Raw genomic sequence first — 24121 nt, forward strand, 5'->3', positions numbered from 1 at the left:
TATATCATACACGGTCCAGTCACATGAATGTGTCCACAGCCTTGCTCAACTCCAGTGCGCAGTACTCACACACGTTAGGTGGCAGCACTAGCGGTGGAGAGTATTTAAGCGTATCGGGGCGGTCGTTGTTGTCGTAATGCGGAAAAGGTGCGATTTATCTGAGTCAAGTGATGAAAGAATTTCCGAAACAGCTAAGTTTTTATGCGATTCGCGAGCCGACGGAGATGTGTATGGGCGAACAGACGTGTCAACTGCGGAGCAACTGAGCGTCCTGACGAACCAATGGACTTACCAACAGGTCTCCTCAACGACCGTTCAGCGAGCGTTGTTGCGTATAAGCCTCCGCAACAGGTGTGGATCCAACTGGCGGTATACTGAAAGCCAACAGAAACTGTCACTTTATTGGCACTGAGTAGCCCAAAACGCAAAAAACATTAGTTTAACACTCATTCAGTGCTCTACCAAGGCAATTGACAATCATACATTAAATCAATATTTGATAGACACACTTTCAGAAAGCTTCTCAATAGCAGCTAAAGGCATTATGTAATATCAGACTTCTTTGACCACCAACACTTAAATGTAGCTCTTTAAAACAGAAACAAATGAGAAATCTTTCCCTATCAGTTAAATGTACTGATATTTACTCGTAATGTCCATTACCTCACTATGTGCACAAAATTTCCAAACTTTTGAAATTACAATTTTTTGAGTTTTTATATTAAGAAATTTAAACTTACAATCATAATTTGAGGAAAATTAGTGAAATAAGACGGCTTTAATTAAAAACAAGCACTAGTTGCTGCTTGACAGTTGTTACACAGTGAACCATTTTACAACTTCATACATGGCTTTTTAATTTATTCTTTTGTATGTCCCATAACTTTTACGATATTCTATCTGAGACGAAAAAATAATTACTAACAGTTACCCACCCCTCTGACTGGCCTGTTCCCAAAAGTACTCATGTCACCTCTGACCTCAGTATCAACAAAGTGCTTGTAGCAATAGCTCGAAGATACAAGCCAGCTCGCCATGGTGTCATCCGATCGAATGTTGTGTAAATAAACGCATTAGTTCCCTGAAACACATTTCCAAGGCTTTTACGATGCAAAATCGCCAAAGAGCCGTATGTATTAGAGAAGTTATTTTATTTAGACGATCAGGTTCGGCATCTCATTACTGCCATCTTCAGGCTCCTATGCACTCCACGTACAAACAGTCCGATTTCTCAATACTTGCATAAACGGAACCACCAATATCTGGATTCCGTTTTTGGGGTATTTAGTTTGAACATGACACTGCGCGAAGAGTTTGACAGAGCACAGAAAGACCTAAGTCGAAACAAGGCTGCGGGAATAGACAACATCCCATTAGAACTACTGATAGTCTTGGGAGAGCTAGGCCTAACAAAACTCTAGCATCTAGTAAGCAAGATGTTTGAGACAGGAGAAATACCTTCAGACTTCAAGCGGAATACAATATTTCCAATCTCAAAGAAAGCAGGTGTTGACAGAAGTGAAAATTACCGAACTATCAGTTTAATAAGCCACGGCTGCAAAATACTAACATGAATTCTCTACAGACGAATGGAAAAACTGGTAGAAGCCGACCTCGGGGAAGATCAGTTTGGATTCCATAGAAATATTGGAACTCGTGAGGCAACACTGACCCTACGACTTATCATAGAAGCTAGATTAAGGCAAACCTACGTTCCTAGCATTTGTAGACTTAGAGAAAGCTTTTGACAATGTTGACTGGAATACTCTCTTTGAAATTCTAAAGGTGGCAGGTGTAAAATACAGGGGGCGAAACGATATTTACAATTTGTACAGAAACCAGAAGATAGTTATAAGAGTCGAGGGACATGAAAGGGAAGCAGTGGTTGGGAAGGGTGTGAGACAGCGTTATAGCCTATCCCCGATGTTATTCAATCTGTATATTGAACAAGCAGTTAAGGAAACAAAAGAAAAATTCGGAGTAGGTATTAAAATCCATGGAGAAGAAACAAAAACTTTGAGGTTCGCCGATGACGTTGTAATTCTGTCAGAGACAGCAAAGAACCTGGAAGAGCAGCTGAACGGAATGGACAGTAGTATTAAGGCTTTCACGACCGGATGACATATCTTCTGGTAAACCTTCCGGCATGTAAAGTCGTGGTCCATGAAACTCTTCAGCTCCTAACGTTTCGTCCAGAGCTCCTATGTATGTAATAGCAAGATAACTAGCAACTCGTTTACAACCATATATTTGAAAAACTGACTCATATATGAAGGACTCACGTCATTTTATAGAGAAAATTGAAGGTTTAATTCTGACTCCTGAAGATATTGATGTAGTATCTTTATTTACTATGATTCCAGTTAACGAAGTTATGGATTTTATAACGGATATTTTTCGAGAAGATCTGACTGCTCTTTTCAGACATTGTCTTACTTCCAGTCAGTTCCAGTGGAATAATGAATTTTATGAGCAACTTAATGGCGTAGCAATGGGTAACCCATTGGGTCCTGCAGTAGCTAATTTCTACATGGAGAAATTCGAACAGTCAGCTTTGGAAAAAGCAGATAAGAAACCATCTCGCTGGTATCGGTATGTAGACGATACATTTGTGGTTTGGCCACATGGTAGAGAAGCCTTAGACGAATTTTTTGATTACCTTAATAATATAAATCCAAGAATCCAGTTTAGAAAGAAAGTAGAGAGAAAATGACAACAAAATACCGTTTTTGGATGTTTTAGTTATGAGACCGACAGATGGAAGATTAAAACAACAGATTTTTAGAAAAATAACGCACACAGACAGATTCTTACATAAAAACTCTAACCACCATCCACAACAAAAGAGAGGTGTGATTAAAAGTCTCGTTGACAGAGCCAGACTGATTTGCACGCCGGAGTATCTAGACGCCGAATTAAAACATCTGAAGCACGCTTTTGAGAAAAATGGCTACTCAAAGAAAGAAGTAAGCAGAATTCTGCACCCAAACAACAGAAAGCCTAAGGACAAGCCCGAAAAACGATGGAAGAATACAGTCTCCCTCCCTTTTATAAAGAAAGTAACGGGTCAGATTGGAAAGATTTTAATTAAACATGATATTAGACCTGTTTTTAGACCAACGAAGAAAATTTGTCATGTTCTCCGGTCTGTAAAAGATAAACGCGCTCCTCTATCAGCCAGTGGCGTATATAAAATTCCGTGTACATGTGGTAAAGTTTATATTGGAAGAACGAAGAGAAGCGCAAATACACGGTTAAAAGAACACAGAAGTCTTTGCCGATCAGGAAAAATAGACAAATCGGCTATAGCAGAACACGCTTTTCAGTCAGGAAATCATCAAGTGAAGTTTTCCGAAACAAAAATTTTATCTACGACGACGAACTATTACCCACGGCTTTGTAGAGAAGCAATTGAAAAATATTAACATAGGGATAATTTTAATCGGAAAGAAGAGACCATGAAACTTAGTGATATTTGTACAGTAGCACTACAGAATTGCTAGACAGTTTTTTCTGAGACGAGATTACGATGGATAGTTAAGTTTTATCTCTGACAAAGATTATCTCTTCATATCATGTGTAACTCTGGCCACGCCCACTTTACTCGATATATAAGTCGCTATCAGACGTCCGACCCGTCAGTCGGCAAGACTCACTGGAGGAGAAACAGCCCTCTGAAGATGTCCAGCGCAGCTCTGGACGAAACGTTAGGAGCTGAAGAGTTTCATGGACCACGACCTTACATCCCGGAAGGTTTACCAGAAGATAGGAATGGACAGTGTCTTGAAAGGAGGATATAAGATGAACATCAACAAAAGCAAAACGAGGATAATGGAATGTAGTCGAAATAATTCAGGTGATGCTGCGGGAATTAGATTGGAAATGAGACGTTTGAAGTAGTAAATGAATTTTGCTATTTGGGGAGCAAAATAACTGATGATGGTCGAAGTAGAGAGGATATAAAATGTAGACTGGCAATGAGAAGGTAAGCGTTTCCGAAGAAGAGAAATTTGTTAACTTCGAGTATAGATTTAAGTGTCAGGAAGATATTTCTGAAAGTATTTATATGGAGTGTAGCCATGTGTGGAAGTGAAACGTGGACGATAAATAGTGTAGACAAGAAGAGAATAGAAGCTTTCGAAATGTGGTGCTACAGAAGAATGCTGAAAATTAGATGGGTAGGTCACATAACTAATGAGGAGGTATTGAACAGAATTGGAGAGAACGGAAATTTGTGGCACACTTTGACTAGAAGAAGGATCGGTTGGTAAGGCATATTCTGAGGCATCAAGGGATCACAAATTTAGTACTGGAGGGCAGCGTGGAGGGTAAAAATCGTAGAGGGAGACCAAGAGATGAATACACTACACAGATTCAGAATGATGTAGGTTGCAGTAGGTACTGGGAGATGAAGAAGCTTGCACAGAATAGAGTAGCATGGAGAGCTGCATCAAACCAGTCTCTAGACTGAAGCCCCCCCCCCCCCCCCCCCCACACACACACACACTTTGAACACCTGGTAACAACTCACCAAGAGTCTTTCGGTTAGCGGCTTCCTCAATATCCTGTCACACCTCTAATAGAAAAGCGTACGAAACAAAGTTCTACCGCGATTTTCAACATGAGCTCTTCCTTTGGCGGGACTTAGAACACGGAAACCTCTGTTCGAATGATAACAATTCCTCAAAAGTTCCTAGGTCGACATACCGTATATCCGTCCAGCGTAGTCGACAACCACTTCCCGTCTTCCTTATCCACGACGGTGACCCTCGATCCACGTGCCTACCTTGACACACCACTGACCCGCTGCCGGCACCTGCAGAGTCCAAACACTGTCTCGTCTCGTCCACCTCGCCTGCAAGCCGGCCCACTCCACAGTACACTCCCCATTGGTTGCGCGCGCAGCGGGACTCGTCGTCGATGACCAGAGGCCACACACCAACCAATACTGACGGATCTGTCTCATCGTTGGAGCCATAATACAACGATTACATTCTGCTCTCCACAGTGAATGTCTTTGGGAGAATGTCTTTGGAGACGACTCAAGTAAGTTTAAAAAATAATCGACCATATAACGTGGTCGATTATTACTTAACAAAAAGTAATGAGAAATATGTTTTCATTTGCATGTGTAGTGAGACAACTGGTGAACACAGTGATAAGAGAAAATACTCCTTGGCGTAGTTGTATCAGCCCAGGTGAATTCGTAAAGGTTAGATAGACCAACTGAGGACGAGAGCTCACGTAACTGCGTTCAGAAGTCAGCCACAGCTAATTCCAAAGACTTCATTGTCGATGAGAGACAGAGAGAAGGATAGACGCAGCATTACGGACGATCGCCTTCAGTGATTCCGTAACGGGCTACGGTATAAGAATCTAATGGACTGTTGTAAATCTCTGGCGCATTTACCATGGAATCGTTCGTTACACGTAGGAGACGACAAACGAAGCAGCGCTGAAGGATTCATGCTATTGCAGTTGTTTGTTACGTCTGTCCATTAAAAACAGTGAAGCTGTCCGCTAGTAAAGTTCCCATCTATATTTTACTGGTAAATGAATCGTAGTTTCTAATCGGGAATCAGTCTTTTGGATTTCGCAGCTTTACTATTCAATTTAAAATATATCTTAAGTAACAAAGAAATTCACCAAACAACCATGCAAATTAAGAAGTTATTTTATTTTTCGCTACTGGTTTCGCCAGCCGCGGTGGTCTCGCGGTTCTAGGCGCGCAGTCCGGAACCGTGCGACTGCTATGGTCGCAGGTTCGATTCCTGCCTCGGACATGGATGTGTGTGATGTCCTTAGGTTAGTTAGGTTTAAGTAGTTCTAAGTTCTAGGGGACTAATGACCACAGCAGTTGAGTCCCATAGTGCTCAGAGCCATTTGAACCATTTTTGAGCTACTGGTTTCGGCAATTCAACATGTCGTCTTCAGGCCCCATATGCCCCTCTCAAAAACTATCTATACTGGCATACTGGGGCCATCTGTTTCTGGATGTCGAGAATTCAAAAGTGTTTCCTTCGAAGATTTAACTTGCACGCTCCCAAAAGAGATGGTGCAGTGCTTGAGACATTGGCGGGGAACGGGATCCACGTGGGATCATCCGGAGGTAGGTTTTTTCATGGTTACGTCAAACTGATCAAGGTGAATGCTGGGATGATTCCTTTTGAAAATGATACGGCCGATTTCCTTCCCGATCCTTTTCCTATCCGAGGTAATGTGGTAGGAAGTTCGATAGGACCGCTCTCCGACGGAAAGGGCGAGCACCAACCTGCGGTTGTTTGCTGATGACACTATAAAAGTACTGGAAAGTTTCATCTTTGAGTGACTGTAGAAGGATACAAGATGACTTGGATAGATTTTCTGTTTGGTGTGGTGAACCACAGCTTGCTGTAAATTCGGAAAAATGTAAGTTAATGCACATGAGTAAGAAAAACAATGCCGTAATGTTCGAATACAATATTAGTGGTTTACTGTTTGAAACAGACACACTGAATAAATATCTAGGTGTAACGTTGCAAAGCGACCTGAAATGCAACGAAAAAGTAAGGCTGGTTGTAGGGAAGGTGAATGGTCGACTGCGGTTTACTGGGAGATTCTAGAAAGGTGCAGCTCATAATCTGTGGTTTATAAAGTGCAGGAAACATGGTTTGAAACGTAACAAAACACTGAGAAGATTGGAAGTCTTGACGAATCCGGCGTATGCAAACAGAAAGTCATAACCAAACGCCAGCCGCGGTGGTCTCGCGGTTCTACGCGCGCAGTCAAGAACCGTGCGACTGCTACGGTCGCAGGTTCGAATCCTGCCTCGGGCATGGATGTGTGTGATGTTCTTAGGTTAGTTAGGTTTAAGTAGTTCTAAGTTCTAGGGGACTGATGACCACAGCAGTTGAGTCCCATAGTGCTCAGAGCCATTTGAACCATTTGAACCATCATAACTAAACGATAGGAGCCAGCGGCAGCAGTTCACGTCATTATCAGTGAACTCATATATTAAAACTCAATGGTTTGGTACAATACTAGCTGAGCCTATAATCGTCAAAAACAGAGTTACAAGCTGAGGCTCCTTGTTCTGCCAAGCCATCAAGTGCCCATTATGCGAAGTCACATCCGCCGACAACACACGGTGCGTTCACTAGCCTACTGTAATTTAAAGTACATCTAAGACCAACTTCGTGCATGTTAATTCTCGAATATAGCTACAAGAAGCCCGTGTCGTATCAACTTCAAAACTGCCACACCATTTGTTGCTTACAAAATTTTCGCACTATAGGGTAATTGTTGTCCTCACTTTCCTAGGCTCTGCAGTAAACAAGTCGTTTCTTGAGATTGCAGACCAGACGATCAAGACGTGGTTAGTATCCTACTCCGCTCCGTATTCGCACAGTAGCCGTTCTATCCATTGTTATCAACAATGGTGATGTCTAAAAATGCTGTGATTACAGTGGCGGCTGAACAGTATCGCGAGAATCTTGCTGTGATTCATGCCAAAGTCGAACCACGATTATGAAGCAATATTTTATGAGGTTCCCCAACTTCGCTTAATGAACAAAATTTAAGATTAGAGAATATTAGACCAGTTTTGTGGCTGGACTGGGCTGTTCCTCATACATGGGAGAAAGCCTGTCATTCTGAACAGGGAGAAATCTTCAGAGGTAAATACCTATAGGCACACCTCTAGAGAGTGTTGTATGATAATGTTTACAATATACACTGTGAACCACAACTCCACTGTCAAAAAGTTTTCAGAGGTTGTTCATGGACACCTTCTGAGTAGAGTCCGCGCAAAATACCGTGACCGGTAGATGCGCAGTACGCAAGGCACAGGTGGGGAGAGCGGTAGCAGTTTGGGTTAGGGGCAGGCTTTGTAGGGCAAAAGCCGAGCGCTGGACGGGAAGCACATTTCTAAACGGAGTCTCACATTTTTTGTAAATATTAAGTGGAGCCCCTCCACACCCACACTTGCACGGTGACCATTCAGAAATATCTGTCGTCTCTGCATTGCTTAGTACCTAAAAAGAATTTCGCTGAAAATGCAGCAGTTTATTTTCGCCTGATTTGTTCATCACTTGTAACTTTCAGTGAAGTGTCACAAGTGGTGAATTTTGAGTAAAACCGACACATTTCTTTTGTTGCCATGTTAAAATTTGCTACTTTTGCCAAAGCACAGCGGAGTTTACAAAATGTCACCTCACTGAATCTTGTACAGACAACTGCGAGAAAATTCTGAAACAGTGGTTTATTAAGTTTGTTAACCGAGGAAATGAGGAAAGGTAAGGTCAGTAGTGTGGCGTTCGCTGTGTTATTCAGTGGTTTGGTATTTAACTAATTTGTAAATGACAATGATAATGTTATTTCATTACAGTGAGTAATTACAAAATAATTTTTTCTCGCGGCTAAAGATTTGGTCAAGTTGCTAAAGAAATCCAAGTTTACGTTGTGTTAAAGTGTTGTCTGTAAGATGTGTAAGTGTCACTAAATCACAGTTCATACAACAGATTCTATACAACTATTGATTATGATGGAAACAGTTATCTTCAGCAAAATGATCATTAAAACCACCGAATATCAGCCGCGTACAACACTGACGGATGTTACCTGAAACAATATTCTTAGCAACTCGTGCGTAATTAATTTCTGCTCCATACATCAGCAAGAAAAAGTCTGTTATATGGATCGGGCTATGAGCACTGTTTTTAAAGAACCAATCTGATTCAAATTATTTTCATTAAAATGAGTTCGGGACCAACGGTGCACATTTATTTTTACACATATTTATTACCTTCGGCATTTATGTCTGCAGAGCTGCGTAATTTGAATTTGCCGCTAAGATAATTGTTAAGATGGCGGCAGACAATTTATAGCGACTTTCTACTGTTGGAGCAAATTTCCTTTTAACAGGATAAGTATTTGAAGTAATGCTTATTAAACTTTACTTTTATATTGTGCACTACTTAGACTAATTTTCATCAAGCAAATCTTTGATTCTTTCGTAAGAAACACAGATAAAAATACGATACAAATCGCTCTCATGAATGGCTGCGCTCCTTGCGGCGGATAGAAATAATTAACACAGATAATGCTTATTGAGAGAGGAATTAAAGTTACAAATAATTATTCACTCATATTTATAATAATAATTAACGCTATGCTCAAGTAATAATTAACAAATAATTACAATTTCTTAACAGACCTCAGTTTGATATGCGTCTTGCGTCCGCAACCTACAAAAGCCAATCAACAAAAGGTAAAAAACAAAGGAAGACGAACGCAGATCATAAAAGGAATTCACAATTATCATTGTCTTTGTATGATACATATCGATATGTCCAATTACATCATAAAATATTAAATAAATAATTAATATTTATCCTCGTTATGTTTTATTTCACTAATTTTCTATATGTCGGATAGATAATGTTTATAACTGTTAGGGGAATTATTTCCTTTCGTCGACCTGTAGCTAAAATTTATCTCGTGGATATTACAGTAGCTTATAAAACGCACATCAAATGGTTCAGATGGCTCTGAGCACTATGGGACTTAACTTCTGAGGTCATCAGTTCCCTAGAACTTAGAACTACTTAAACCTAACTAACCTAAGGACATCACACACCACCATGCCCGAGGCAGGATTCGAACCTGCGACCGTAGCGGTCGCGCGGTTTCAGACTGTACGGCCTAGAACCGCTCGGCCAGCCCGGCAGGCAAACCTACATCCTCAGTAAAAAATAAACATGTAATGTCTTCAGTTATGTTGTTCCTAAATCTATAGCATTTGTCGTTTCACTAGCTATTGATAACCATTGAAATAAAAATTTTTCATTAAAAATCTGTAATTACTGGAATAACACAGTAGATAATGAAGTTTCATAAAAGAACACGTGGAAAAATGCTCTGCTCTTTGTGTGCTATTATTTGCCACAATCTCTTTTCGATAGCTGAAATAGTTTCTGAAATATGAGAAATGTGAATATTTCGCTGTGGTTTTATCGTTGGCTCGACACGATCGCAAATGAGAGTGCTACATCCGATCTATTTCCGCAAAACTGGAGACAGACTGAGATCTCTACCGATGTCTAAATAAAAATTCGGTATGTTAGCTAAATTTATATGCAGCAACATATTATGTAATATGCAACAAATGTAAAATCATAGTGACCTCTCCTGAATGAGATTTTCACTCTGCAGCCGAGTGTGCGCTGATATGAAACTTCCTGGCAGATTAAAATTGTGTGCGGGAGCGAGACTCGACCTTTGCCTTTCGCGGGCAAGTGCTCCACCACCTTTTCTATTTTATTTATTTATTTATTTTTAAAATCTCATTTTGTTCACTTTTGTTCGTTGCATTTGCTCGTGGCGGACGTCATAAGACATCCGTTTAAGCCGGCCGCGGTGGTCTCGCGATTCTAGGCGCGCAGTCCGGAACCGTGCGACTGCTACGGTCGCAGGTTCGAATCCTGCCTCGGGCATGAATGTGTGTGATGTCCTTAGGTTAGTTAGGTTTAAGCAGTTCTAAGTTCTAGGGGACTGATGACCACAGCAGTTGAGTCCCATAGTGCTCAGAGCCATTTGAACCATCCGTTTAAGTTCGTTGTTGACCGGTTAACTCAGTTTTTTACAGAGGGCAGCTAACCCTCTGACCGAACACGCCGAGCTACCGTGCCGGCTCCACCTGAGCTACCCAAGCACGACTGACACCCGGCCTCACAGCTTTACTTCCGCCAGTACCTCGTCTCCTACCTTCCAAACTTTACAGAAGCTCTCCTTCGAGCCTTGCAAGACTAGCACTCCTGAAAGAAAGGATATTGCGGAGGCACGGCTTAGCCACAGCCTGGGGGATGTTTCCAGAATGAGATTTTCACTCTGCAGCGGAGTGTCCGCTGATATGATGGTAGAGCACTTGCCCGCGAAAGGCAAAGGTGCGGAGTTCGAGTCTCGGTCCGTCACACAGTTTTAATCTGCCAGGAAGTTTCATAGCGACCTCTATTTTTCATTGCAAACTTCTTGTGAATTTCTCGCAGTGTCTTACTTCCACATAAATATTACAATAACTACGCCCATTAACGAAATGATGGTCACATCATCATGAACCAGACGTATAAAGCAATAAGTAAAATAAAAATGATTGTTTTTTGCCGAATAGCTTCCGCAATATCGTTTGAGCAAGATTGCTGCGCTTGCGCCTCGATTCTGTCAACGCTGACTAACTGAAGGGTGGCAAACACTGTCGGCGTCTCCTTCTGAACAAACGAATGGACTCGCCCAGCGCTTTGGACGAAAATTGTCAACTGCGCAACGGCCACTGTATTCTGCGCGGACTACACTACTGGCCATTAAAACTGCTACACCAAGAAGAAATGCAGATCATAAACGGGTATTCATTGGAGTAATATATTATACTGACATGTGATTACATTTTCACGCAATTTGGGTGCATCGATCCTCAGAAATTAGTACCCAGAACAACCACCTCTGGCCGTAATAACGCCCTTGATACGCCTAAGCATTGAGTCAAACAGAGCTTGGATGGCTTGTACAGACACAGCTGCCCAAGCACCTTCAACACGATACCACAGCTTATCAAGAGTAGTGACTAGCGTATTGTGACGAGACAGTTGCTCGGCCACCATTGACCAGACGTTTTTAATTGGTGAGAGATCTGGAGAATGTGCTGGCCAGGGCAGCAGTCGAGCATTTTCTGTATCCAGAAATGCCAGTACAGGACCTGCAACATGCGGTCGTGCATTATCCTGCTGAAATGTAGGGTCGTGGCACATCTGAAATGTAACGTCCACTGTTCGAAGTGCCGTCAATTGGAACAAGAGCTGACCGAGACGTGTAACAAATGGCACCCCATACCATCAAGCCGCGTGATACGCCAGTATGGCGATGACGAATACACGCTTCCAATGTGCGTTCACCGTGATGTCGCCAAACACGGATGCGACCTCATGATGCTGTAAACAGAAACTGGATACATGCGGAAAAATGACGTTTTGCCATTCGTGCACACAGGTTCGTCGTTGAGCACACCATCGCGGGCGCTCCTGTCTGTGATGCAGCGTCAAGGGTAACCGCAGCCACGGTCTCCGAGCTAATAGTCCATGCTGCTGCAAACGTCGTCGAACTGTTTGTGCAGATGGGTGTTGTCTTGCAAACGTCCCCATATGTTGACTCAGGGATCGAGACGTGGCTGCACAATCCGTTACAGCCATGCGGATAAGCGGCCTATCTTCTCGACTGCTAGTGATACGAGGCTGTAGGGATCCAGCACGGCGTTCCGTATTACCCTCCGGAACCCACCGATTCCATATTTTGCTAACAGTCATTGGATCTCGACCAACGCGAGCAGCAATGTCGCGATACGATAAACCGCAATCGCAATAGGCTACAAACCGACCATTATCAAAGTCGGAAACGTGATGGTACGCATTTCTCCTCCTTACACGAGGCATCACAACAATGTTTCACCGGGCAACGTCGATCAACTGCTATTTGTGTATGAGAAATCGGTTGGAAACTTTTCTCAAGTCAGCACGTTGTAGGTGTCGTCACCGGCGCCAACCTTGTGTGAATGCTCTGCAAAGCTAATTATTTGCATATCACAGCATCTTCTTCCTGTCGGTTAAATTTCGCGTCTGTAGCACGTCATCTTCGTGGTGTAGCAATTTTAATGGCCAGTAGTGCATATCTTGGTGCAAGGGACCCGCCATTTCCGGCCGCTCGTTGCTGACTTGTTGCGTTCCGTTTGGTTTTTTGCTCCCAATTAGCTTTATGTTTGAATTGTACTGCAAACAGTGCACAACAGCGTAAATGTCGACGCAATGCTGTGTGTATTTTGCTTCCTTTCGCTCACGGTGCCTGCTGATGAGAACAGTAGTGTCCTCTTGTCGTCGTTGCCCTCAAGTTTCAATTCAGTATCCCACGGTTCGCTCAAGAGTTTTGTTTTCTGAGAGACGGATACATAGGAGTAGTATGGACAGGTTTGTTGATGAAGTGTTGGCCGATATGCACCTCGTGTATGGGTCCACCGAATGCTAAGGAAGAGCAGCACAATGCACTATGCTCATTTGTTATCGCATTGACGGCGAAACCGTTACACTACTTCTTCATCCATACACGGACGCCTACGAGACACTGGATCATTCCGTGTTAGAATGGAAGATAGCGGCTGTGTGAGGTATTCCGGAACACCCGATATGGAAGAGGAGGTGTTACACGAGATTGGTAATAATACTGCCTCTATCAGTAGGCGCGTTGCAGGAACTCTGAACACAATGCAGTTGACTGAAACTTCCTGGCAGATTAAAACTGTGTGCCGGACCGAGACTGAAACTCGGGACCTTTGCCTTTCGCGGGCAAGTGCTTTACCAACTGAGCTACCCAAGCACTAATCACGCCCCGTCCTCACAGCTTTAATTCCGCCAGTACCTCGTCTCCTACCTTCCAAACTTCACAGAAGCTCTCCTGCGAACCTTGCATAACTGGCACTCCTGGAAGAAAGGATATTGCGGAGACATGGCTTAGCCACAGCCTGGGCGATTTTTCTAGAATGAAATTTTCACTCTACAGCGAAGTGTGCACTGATATGAAACTCCCTGGCAGGTTAAAATTGTGTGCCGGACCGAGTGCCAGTTCTGCCAGGTTCGCAGGAGAGTTTCTGTGAAGTTTGGAAGGTAGGAGACGAGGTACTGGCAGAAGTAAAGCTATGAGGACCGGTCGTGAATTGTGCTTGGGTAGCTCAGTTGGGAGAGGAGGGCACTTGCCCGCGAAAGGCAAAGGTCCCGAGTTCGAGTCTAGGTCCGGCATACAGTTTTAATCTGCCAGGAAGTTTCATATCAGCGCACACTCCGCTATAGAGTGAAAATTTCATTCTGAAGGCAGTTGACTGTTTCAAGACGCTTACATGAACAACAACTGCATGCTATAATCCACAGAAGGTGCTGTCATTGCAGTCAGCGGTTTCGCATTTCTAGTGGCGTTTGAAAATTGGTTACTACAGCAATGTACTGAAAACCTCTACTTTCCTGCTTTCGTGTTGTTTATACACGACGCCATGTTTACAAGAGAGAGCATGTTCAGCAGTAGGAATAGGCGCCTATTGTATGAGTAAAATCAGCATGATCCGGCGTGAAGGTCTAGGCTAGTATTGTCAACGATACTGTGATTGTACCTTACCTACTTTCTGATACAATGAACGGAGTAGCGTATAAAACATTCCTTCAACATGTCCTCCAACAGCTCCTAGAGGATGTACCACTGCGTCAGGTTCTAGTGCAGGCCTGGACACACCGGGCAATCCGGCTACAGAACGCCCCGTTAGTACATGGATGCCCCCCAGGGGGCTCGCGGTCCTTTCGTGAGTACGTGCGTGGCGAGCACGGGGCCCCGAGCTATTGCAGCCTTCCTTCTTTTTCCGGGCTGCATTTCCTTTCCCTTCCCCTCCTTTCCTGTCCTTCATCCTTCCCTCCGACCTCTCCTCTCCCTCTCTTGGTGTCCCTATTTATGGTGTCCCTCCTTATGTTGGCCCTGCTATTCTCCTGGTTCTGTTGACCTTGCAATTCGGCCTTGTTCTGTAATTCCTTCATCCTTTTGGTATTCTCTGGTCCCCTCTGGGGTTTGACCTCCATCACTAAATTTTCTTCCGTAGTGTGAGCCATTTGGGGAAGAGCACCTTACCTAGTGTCTCCGGCGTGTGCCATCATCATTGATTCCATCGTTTCCTTTACGTTGTTGTTTGACGCTAGGGTCCATAGCCAGCACGGTAGCCAGCCCGTGTGGTGGGGTCGCTATGTACCCTTTTGGTTGAGCCCCCTGAAAACACAGGGATCACACGTCTGATACCTGAGCTGTGACCTCCTCATGTAAGCCTAGGAGTGGTTGCTTGTCGTCCTGGAGCATCGGAACTCCCAGCAATGGCCGCCGTGCCAGACGGCCCTTGCTGTGGCTGGGTGGCGCCCATGAGGAGAGCCCCTGATCGGAGTGGGTGGTATCAGGGCGGACACTATGCTCATGAAACGCATAAGAGTCCACAACTCTGGCCGTTCTCCGGCCGTCTCTTTGACTGGAAAAGATTCTTCACGTGCTGCTTCCTCTGCCCCTTCCGCCTTCCCTTCCGTGGCTACCCCCTGGGAGGAGGGCCAGGCTCGTCGGCTGGGGGCGAAACCTTTCCCTCGCTATCTGGTTTGCGCCAGAACTGATGGGGATACTTTTACTCATACGAAACCTATGTTTTTTGTTGAACACATCGAAGACAAGTTTGGCGAGGTGGACTCTATCAGCAAGATGCGGTCTGGGTCGCTGTTGATTAAAACCGCTTCAGCTACCCAGTCTGCAGCTCTCCGTGCCTGTACCCATCTTGGTACGATTCCTGTGTCAATTACCCCACACCAGTCCTTGAACATGGTGCAAGGTGTAATTTTCCATAGAGACCTCCTCCTTCAATCTGATGAGGAACTTCGGGACAATCTAAGCCGGCGGGGGGTTCACTTTGTTCGGCGGGTTCAGAGGGGTCCGAAGGACAACCGCGTTGACACTGGTGCATTTATCTTGGCCTTTGAAGGGGACACCCTCCCTGAGAAGGTCAAGATTATGGTCTATCGGTGTGACGTGAAGCCATACATCCCACCACCTATGCGATGTTTGCGTTTTGGCCACATGTCTTCGCGCTGTTCGCAGGCCCCCCTCTGTGGTGACTGTGGACATCCGTTCCATGAGGGAAGTTCCTGTGTTCCCCCTCCTGTGTGCGTAAATTGTCGTGGAAATCATTCTTCACGGTCACTGGATTGCCCAGTGTATCAGAAAGAGAAAAAGATACAGGAGTATAAGACTCTTGATCGTCTCACCTATACCGAGGCCCGTAAAAGTATACACGCCTTCATCCAGTGACCCTGACAACTAGTTATGCTTCAGCAGTATCTTCACCCCCTCCTCCTCATTCCTTACCCCAGTCCCGAACCCCTTTCCTCCCCCCTCCCCCTGCGGTTCCCACACCATCCCCCCCGGGCACCGCTTCCTCTCCCCGGCTGGAGAAGTGTCCTGCTTCTTCGGCGTCTGCCGGTCATGGGCGCCCCTCGCGGGATCCCCCTTCCCGGCACCTTCCAGGCCAAAGGTCTGCTGCCATGCGGCCACCACGAGAACCACGGTCTGCGGGCCCTCAGATCGCCCGCTCTCTTTCTGTTCCCGATCTTGCTGTGGCTGGCTCCATTTTGTTGCACAGCCCTCCACGATCCCAAACAGAAAGAAAGAAGAAGCACAAGTCCCGGGACAAGGAGTCTCTGGTATCGCCAGAGGTCTCGTCCCCATCTTCACAACCTAACTCTGACCTGTTATTCATGGATGTCGCCCCCTCCTTGTCGGTGACGGGTGGTGACCCACCAGCATGACTGACATTAGCCTGTTCACCCCCCAATTGACTCATCGTTCTTTGGCTATCCAATGGAACTGTAATGGCTATTACCGTCACCTACCGGAGTTGCAATCCCTTCTTTCGTTCTACTCTGCGGCTTGTGTGGTTCTACAAGAAACTCATTTTACTGGTGGTCACTCACCAACCCTCCGTGGCTTCCGTGCTTTCTGTCGAAATCGGGTCGGCCCCCTACGGGCGTCTGGCGGAGTTTGCACGTTGGTCCGAACGGACATCGCCAGCACGTGGATTCCTCTCCAAACTACATTGGAAGCAGTTGCTGTTAGGATCCACCTGGACTCTGGAGTCACATTTTGCAATCTGTATCTCCCTCCTGACAGAACTCCTACACCTGCCTCCTTAAGTGCCCTCCTTCAGCAACTTCCTCCTCCCTTCCTTATACTTGGCGATTTTAATGCACATCATCCCTTGTGGGGCAGTGCATTTCCATCTAGTCGGGGTCATCTCATTGACCAGTTTATTACCGACCACGACTTGTGCCTTCTTAACGATGGCTCCCCTACCCATTTCAGTGCCGGTCATGGTAGCTTTTCTGCCATTGATCTTTCTCTCTCTTCTCCCTCCCTCCTCCCTTCCCTAAAATGGTCACCGCACGACGACCTTTGCGATAGTGACCACTTCCCGTTGCTTCTCTCGCTCCCTTCCCGCTCCCCCATGGACAGATCACCTCGTTGGTCCTTCCAACGTGCCAATTGGCCTCTGTATACTGCACAGGTCGTTTTTTCTCCCTCATTGTCGGATGGTATTGATGATGTCATACGTGACATGTCTGACGCGATTGTTCACGCTGCTAGCCTTGCTATCCCGCGCTCATCTGGACCATTTCGCCGCCGGCAGGTCCCTTGGTGGAGTTCGGACATTGCCGTTGCCATCCGTGATCGCCGTCGAGCTTTGCAACACCTTAAGAGGCATCCATCCGTTGCCAATCTTATTACCTTTAAACGCCTTCGCGCAAGGGCCCGTTACTTAATCAAACGGAGCAAACGGATGTGTTGGGAACGCTTTGTTTCTTCCCTCGGTTCTGCTGTCCCTCTGTCGCGGGTATGGGCTACACTTCGCTCTCTCCAAGGTTGCCATCGGCAGTCTACCCTCCCGGGTCTTCACCTCCCGGATGGCCTTTGCACGGACCCGTTGATTCTCGCGGAACACCTTGCGACCCATTTTGCAACAGCGTCGGCATCAGCCTCCTATCCGGCTGCTTTCCTTCCCCAGAAACAGCGGGCCGAAGCTTCCGCCTTATGTTTTACCCCCAGCCAGTCAGAATCATACAACGACGCTTTTACTGAATGGGAACTTCTTTCCGCACTCTCCTCTTCTCATGATACGGCCCCTGGCCCAGACTTCATTCATAACCAACTGCTTCAACATCTCAGTGCTCCACAACAGCGACATCTTCTCCGGGTATTTAACCGTATTTGGCTCCAGGGTGACTTCCCTTCTCAGTGGAGGGATAGCATCGTGGTTCCCGTCATTAAGCCCGGTAAGAACCCCCTGTTCGTCGACAGCTATCGGCCAATTAGTCTGACGAACGTTGTTTGTAAATTACTTGAACGGATGGTAGCCCGTCGGCTCACTTGGGTCCTCGAATCTCGGCGCCTGTTGTCCCCTTACCAGTGTGGCTTCCGAGAGGGACGGTCTCCGATCGATCATTTACTTCGCTTGGAATCCGCAGTTCGGCAGGCCTTTTCCCAGCGCCGCCATTTGGTTGCTGTATTTTTCGACCTTCGCAAGGCCTATGATACGGCTTGGCGCCATCATATCTTACTTACACTTCATGAGTGGGGTCTTCGGGGCCCACTCCCGATTTTTATCCGCCAGTTCTTGTTTCATCGTTCGTTTAGGGTTAGGGTTGGTACAGTTTTAAGTTCTCCGCGAATCCAGGAGAATGGCATCCCTCAGGGTTCCGTATTGAGTGTACTTCTGTTCCTCATTGCTATAGATGGACTTGTGGCCTCCGTCGGTCCTTTGGTCACTCCTGCTCTGTATGTGGATGATTTCTGCATTTGGGTTAGTTCCTCTTCGATGGCCGCTGCAGAGCGTCAGCTCCAGGGTGCTATACGGCGTGCCTCTGCATGGACCATCTCACACGGATTTCAGTTTTCTCCTTTAAAATCGCGAGTGGTCCACTTTTGTCGCCGTGTGACAGTCCACCCCAATCCAGAGCTCTATCTCAATGCACAACGATTACCTGTGGTCCCACAGTTTCGTTTCCTTGGCCTTCTTTTCGACAACAAGCTCACTTGGCTGCCTCATATCAGACGCCTGAAGATAGGATGTTTCCGTAAACTAAACGTCCTTCGCTTCCTTGCCCACACCTCTTGGGGTGCTGACCGTTCCACTCTCCTCCACCTTTATCGGGCCTTAGTGTTGTCTCGCTTGGACTATGGTTGTCAAGTTTACGGTTCAGCTGCCCCTTCTACATTGCACCTCTTGGATCCGGTCCACCATCGTGGTATCCGTTTGGCCATCGGTGCCTTCCCGACTAGCCCTGTAGATAGTCTCCTGGTTGAGGCTGGGATCCCCCCCCTTTCCGTTCGGCGCTCCCAGCTTTTGGTTTCGTATGCAATCGCTGTCCGTTCCTCTCCCACTCATCCTTCCTATTCTATCCTGTTCCCTGCCCAAGGAAGTCGCCCACCTGACTCCCGCCCTCGGGCGGGTTTACCGGTTGGGCTCCGCCTAGCGTCTCTTCGCCGTGATTTTCAGCTTCCTTCCTTTTCCTGTATCCCACGTTCCCTCCCCAACACACCTCCTTGGTTAGTTCCTCGGCCCCGAGTTCGGATGGATCTCTGCCGAGGTCCGAAAGATTCCGTTCCCCCGATGGTGTTCCGTTGTTTTTTCCGCCGCATTTTATCTGAGTTTCGGGATGCTGTTGTTTTTTACACTGATGGCTCTAAATCTGCTGATCGTGTGGGCTATGCCTTCACCTCCTCTGTAGGCATGGAAAATCATCTCCTGCCAAATGCATGTGGGGTGTTCACTGCGGAATTGATGGCGGTCTCCCGGGCCCTGGCCTTTATTAAACAGTCCAAGCTCAATCGCGTTTTGTTATGTACAGACTCAATGAGTGGCCTTCAGGCACTTGACCAGTGTTTCTCCCGTCATCCCTTGGTCTCCTCCATCCATGACCATCTCGCTGATCTCCACCATGCTGCTTGTTCTGTTAGCTTCCTTTGGGTCCCTGGCCATGTGGGCATCCAAGGAAATGAGCTTGCTGATCGTTTGGCTGGGGGAGCAGTCACTTACCCCCCATTCCCTGTCACCCCTCCTGTGGCGGATTTACGGCTTCATCTCAAATCCCACTTTGCGCAATCATGGGCCACATCCTGGGAGGCTACGTCCTTGTCTAATAAACTTCGTGTGATTAAGGTGACACCTGTCCCATGGCGTTCTTCCTTACGCCTCTCGCGAAAGGACTCGACCACCCTCTGTCGTCTTCGCATCGGCCATACCAGGCTGACCCATGGTTTTCTTTTGCGTGGTGAGCCACCCCCACTTTGTGGTTGTGGAGCTTTCCAGTCAGTGGCCCACATTTTGGTGGAATGCCCCCTTCTTTTAGCTCTGCGTACTAAGTACAGACTTCCCTGCACTTTACCCTTAATATTAGCAGACGATTCCCGGATGGTTGAACTGGTTCTCAGTTTCCTCCGTGAAAGTGGTTTTTATTCTCAGTTTTAAGGATTTTCATCTCCCTCTGCAGTAGGGGCAGGGCGGTGAGGGTTGGGATGTCTCCCACTGTAGGCTGTGCTTGGAGATTCCTGACTCCCCTCCCTGGCCATGTTCCTTCTTTTTTCCCTTTTACTGTTTTTATCGCCTTTTAGGTTTGTTTAATCCCTTTTACAATCCGCCCTTTTACACTCTGGCGGTTGAACGCTTTTAAATAGCATGTGGTCTTGCTTGTACTGCTTCACAGGTGGGATATTTCCTCTCTTGAGTTTGCCCATTTACTGACTTCCCTCCTTGTGTTTTTATCATTGACGACACAACTGCACTTTTTTTTTAGCCTTTTACCTTTTACCTTTATCGTTTTTGACTCTTCTGAGCTGTCCCTCTGTCGGAACTGACCGTCTTTGTAACAAGGGACTGATGACCTTGCTGTTTGGTCCCTTCAACCCCAATCAACCAACCAACCAACCAAGTACATGGATGGCGAGCGGACAGAATAGTCGCTTGTTGTGTCTTCGCTGCGTAAACAAACCTATTGGCTCGCTGCGATGTCAACTGGTGCTAGGACATGGATTCAGCTGAGATGAGACCAAGCTGTAGTGCAAATTGCGCGCAACAAGAATCCCAAAGAAAATTGCAGTTTTTTTTGTGCGTACTGGAGACGTGCTAAATGGTTCATATGTCGACATTGTTATACCAAAAAAACTATAACGTTGAGCGACACTAAAATTCAAAACATCGTGGCTGAGTAGGGTGAAACCCTTGAATCTTGAATGTTTCCTCCCTTTTCTTGGTCTATCTCTTTATGGAATGGAAAGGAAGGTCGGTTCCTGAGTTTTCTGACCCTCAGTGTGTTTTTAACCTAACATTTGTTAGAGCAAAAACTATTCATTCAACATCTCAGCACTTCATTGCAGGGAAAAGGTCAGTTAATAGAATCTCTACTTCCAACAATTCTCGGAATGCAAATGAAATTGGAGATATGGAGAGCTCACTTTCAGGATCGTAATTTCACGCGTTTTCCGAATGTGGCGCGATTAGCGTTTGTATCTCCATTTTCTACAATTTGCGGAAACGCAAATCAAATTGGAGATACGCAGAGGTCAGTTACAGGACCGCAATTTCATGCATTTTCCGAATGTGATGCGATTAACAGATAACATTACTAACGACCTTGTTGCGAAGAGTTTGTTCAGTCCCTCGACAATTTGGATGCGGCATTCGCAAAACGATTCGAAGATCGGGGGAAACTTGAGCCAGATTTTGATACCTTCATTTCACCAAGCTTGGTGGACGTCAGAACTGTGTCCGCAGAAGTGCAACTGGAACGACCATTTCACGAGTGTACCGTGAATATCAGGAATCCGGTAAAACATCACATCTCCGACATCGCTGCAGCCGGAAAAAGATACTGCAAGAACGGGAACAATGACGACTCAAGACAATCGTTCAGCGTGACAGAAGTGCAACGTTTCCGCAAACTGCTGCAGATTTCAATGATGGGCCATCAAAAAGTGTCAGCATGTGATCCACTCAACGAAACATCATGGATATTGGCTTTCGGAAGAGAAGGCCCAATCGTGTACCCTTGATTACTGCAAGACACAAAGCTTTTCGCCACACCTGGGCCCGTCAATACCGACATTGCACTGTTGCCTGGTCGGACAAGTCTCGTTTCCAATTGTATCGAGCGGATGAATGTGCACGGGTATGGAGACAACCTCATGAATCCATGGACCCTGCATGTCAGCAGGGGATTGTTCCAGATGGTGGATGCTCTATAATGGTGTCGGGCGTGTAGGACCCTTGATACGTCTAGATTCGATTCTGTCTAAATCCAGTCTACATCAATTCGTGTCCATTGTCATTGCGACGGACCTGGCCAGTTCCAACAGGACAATGGGATATCGCACACGTCCAGGACTGCCCCAAAGTAGCTCCAGGAGTTTAAACACTTCCGCTGGCTACCAAACTCCCCACACATGAACATTATTGAGCATATCTGGGATGCCTTGCAACGTGCTGTTCAGAAGAGATCTCCAACCTCTCGTATTCTAAGGAATTTATGGACAGCCGTGCAGGATTAATGGTGTCAATTCCTCCAGCACTACTTCAGACATCAGTAGAATCCATGCCAAGTCACGTTGCGGCACTTCTGCGTGCTCGCGGTGGCCGTACACGATATTAGGCAGGTGTACCAGTTTCTTTGGCTCTTGCTCTTCAGTGTACATTTTGTAATTAATAAAGTAGTATTGCGGTACATTTAACCTGCTGCCAATGAAACCTTATCACCGCAGTGTTGTATTTTATGTCCAGAATGTACTTAACCTAATGTAACTTAAACTCCATTCACCGAAACAGAGACGTACTGTAAAACCGGCCAGACGCGTGATCACAGCGCTTCCGTTGATGGGTGTACGAGGCAGGGGCGTCAGAAATTAAAAAAATGAAAGTCGTGTTTTTTCATAATTTGGCACATGAACATGATAAAGTGATCCGAGAACTACCTTCCGACACCTTACATTACATTAAAATTTATTGTCACTGAAAAAGAGAAATATTTAAGCTTTCAGGAAAAGTTGTTTTTTCGCGTTACTCTATAATAACGCCATATCTCCTAAACTGTGTGTCGCGAAGCAAAACAATTTTATAATTACCTTCAGTACTATATGCTGATGACGTCTGCAAATTTTCTGCCCAATAGAGTCAGTAATAGTGAAGTAATAGATTAAAAACTCACGTCTGATGAAGAGCATTTATCAAATCATCATCCGAATAGTAAGTGACAAACTTTTCCCCTTTAAATTTTTTTGTGGGGGTGTAAGCGAGAAAAGTTTCAGAAAGTTTTGAATTTAATTTGGTAGGTTGTTCGAATGCGATGGGTGCAACCGTTTGTCCTTTATGAGCGACGCATTGTGCGTTTCGCAGGCGCGGCGCTCAGTCAGTGTGGCCGTCTCAGTTCCAGGTGTGAGCTCGTTAGTGGGTGTTGTACACCGGCGATTTCACGATACCTTAAGTTCATCTGTAAAGACGCTTGAAAGACTAGTTGTTGATTATTAGAGTAAGTATATGTGTTTGTAGTCACGCTGAGAATTCACTGTTTATGTGTGCATCCAATAGCACCGCATGGTATTCATTAGCATCACATACGGCTGTCCTAATTATGTCATCCACGGAGTCAGCGAGCGAGGTCGACGTGTCGATTCTGAGTCCACCAAAGACGCGAGCAAAGAAGAAATCATTAAGTTCTTCTGAGAAGTACATGGCGCTTAATGTGTATAAAACGGAACTGTTATTTTTTCGTAACGAATTGCCAACAATTGACAAAGTGCTTACAGTCGTAAACGAAGATGCAGATCTGGGAAATTTTCGGAGAACTACATTTTATAAGTTATTGAGAGAAATTAATTTCAAATACGTCCGTCGTGGGCGCGATAGCATGCTAATAAGACAGAGATGACATTATTTTATGGAGGCGGCGTTAACTTCGAACCATTAAGCGGTTGAGGGATGAAGGCAGACCCATTTACTATTTGGAGGAGACTTGGGTGAACGCAGGACATACCCGAAGTTACGTCTGGGTGGATGAAACTATAAATTCCTCAAAACAAGCGTTTCTGTCCAGATTATCCACCGGAAGCAAGGGCCCATCAGGTAAAGGGAAACGTCTGATTATCGTACACATTGGCTGCAAAGCAGGGTTCGTTGAAGGATGTTTGTGGACTTTTGAATCCAAGAAAAGTGAAGATTATCATGAGGAGATGTGCGTCGAAACCTTCGAGAAGTGGTTTCCAAGATGTTCTTCCTCGGCTTCAGGAAACTTCAGTTCTTGATAACGCGCCGTACCTTTCTCGGAGAAAAGAAAAAGTTCCCAATGCGAATTCCAGTAAGCACGAAATATCAGAGTGGCTAAAATCGAAAAACATCGATTTCGAAGACGGTATGTTGAAGAAAGAACTTTTAGATACAGTTAAAAATCACAGAACAGTGCACAACGAATACGTAATACATGAAATGGCGAAGAATGCA

At 45.6% G+C, this 24121-nt stretch overlaps 1 protein-coding gene across 18 annotated transcripts in view; it reads right to left on the reverse strand.

The window, feature by feature from the left end:
• Positions 1-24121, reverse strand: part of LOC126336500 (prolyl 4-hydroxylase subunit alpha-1) — a 697270-nt gene that overhangs the window by 447365 nt on the left and 225784 nt on the right. For 5 of the 18 annotated variants that reach the window (XM_050000262.1, XM_050000255.1, XM_050000250.1 and 2 more), the window contains one exon: positions 293-374. The exons of 12 other annotated variants lie outside the window; for them this stretch is intronic. The gene's annotated coding sequence lies outside the window, so the exon portion shown is untranslated. Of the gene's footprint in view, positions 1-292; positions 375-4707; positions 4763-24121 lie in introns of those variants that run through there. One more of the 18 variants, XM_050000267.1, reaches the window with a different exon arrangement.

This window comes from Schistocerca gregaria, chromosome 2, assembly GCF_023897955.1.
Source record: "Schistocerca gregaria isolate iqSchGreg1 chromosome 2, iqSchGreg1.2, whole genome shotgun sequence".
NCBI lineage: Eukaryota > Metazoa > Arthropoda > Insecta > Orthoptera > Acrididae > Schistocerca > Schistocerca gregaria.